Raw genomic sequence first — 1,279 nt, 5'->3', positions numbered from 1 at the left:
ATTCACTTTTGATTCAGGAAATGCAGCCACATGTCTGCAGTGGCTCAAGCCAGAAGCCAGGGAGAGCTAGAGCATGTCTGCTGGCTACAGCCAAAAGGAAGGGAAGAGAATCCCTCCGAGGCTTCCCTGCCTCTTCCTGTTTCAGAGGAGGGGTGTGGGCAGGCACGAGCCGGGCTAGATTGCTGGACAGTGGAGACCCTAGCCCAGGTCTGCCTGGTCGGTACAGTGCCTACTAGGTTTCTTCCCCCAATCCTGTGCTGGGGAGGGGAGGAGCCCCTGCCGAGGTGGGGAGGGAGAAAGGTATTGGCATTGAATTCATAAAAGCCTGAACAAAAATAGTCCTGAAGCAAATATGTATTAAACACAGTACTTTGCAACCTCAAGCACAGGACAGAACAACCAAAACCCTTTGCCTAAACTAAGATACAGCCCAGGAAAACACAGTGAGAGTGCATGCGGCATAGTCTAACTTGAAATGGAATGTAATAAACCAAAAAGACATGAGAAACCTTGCATAAGTCTTACATAATCCCGAGGGCAGAGCATCTCCTTACAGCCAGGTATGCAGAAAGTCCTGCTTAGATATTCCAGTCTCCCACCTTTTACAGGTTCTGCTTTATAATGTAAATGTAGTTCTCTGCTTTCTTTGTTCATACTGGCTTAAGCTCTCTGGGACCCTCTCCTGTCCTGGGGGAGCTGAGGGGAATTATGCCCCCTCCCCTTGTCCTTGTTAGCTGCTTGCTTCAGTCTCTGGCAGAGATGGGAGGTGGTGGAGTCTGCTGGTTTTCTGCCATTTGTAAATGTAGTTCTCTGCTTCCTTTGGTCACAAAAGCAGTCCAGGACCCTTTCCTGTTCCCTTAGCTCTATCTCCAGCACATACATGTGATGATTGTGTCCAGTCTTTGCCAATGCCTCCCATCTCTCAGTCTGCTCCTGCAGGGCTTGGCGCCAGCACACTGAGCTGTGGAAGTGGGAATTAAAGCCCCTCCCATACCCCACCCAGGGTTTGCCTGGGGGGAGCAGTCCTTCTCAGGCTGTTGCCTGCCCATGCCCCACGCCCTGCTCCAGCAAAGAGCAGGCAGTGTGGGCAGCACATTGGGCTGGGGAAGTGAGAATTAAAACCCCTCTGAGGCCCCAGCACGGTCCCCAGCCAGGTTTCCCACCGCCTTGTCAGCTAGCCCTCACCGGTCTGGCTAGAGACCAGAGGAGTGGGGTCAATCCTGCCGTCGTAGCCTAGCACTGAAAAGCATGTTTGGGTGCTGGGAGGCTCTGATTTAAC

The 1,279-nt window shown here is 52.4% G+C and overlaps 1 protein-coding gene across 1 annotated transcript in view; it reads left to right on the top strand.

The window, feature by feature from the left end:
• The window catches only part of ADGRV1 (adhesion G protein-coupled receptor V1), a 576,350-nt gene that overhangs the window by 88,419 nt on the left and 486,652 nt on the right, over positions 1 to 1,279 (top strand). The window lies entirely within an intron of this gene.

This window comes from Gavialis gangeticus, unplaced genomic scaffold (assembly GCF_001723915.1).
Source record: "Gavialis gangeticus isolate Ggan-Ray unplaced genomic scaffold, GavGan_comp1, whole genome shotgun sequence".
NCBI classification, from domain to species: Eukaryota; Metazoa; Chordata; order Crocodylia; family Gavialidae; genus Gavialis; species Gavialis gangeticus.
This window is presented reverse-complemented; position numbering and strand designations above follow the sequence as displayed.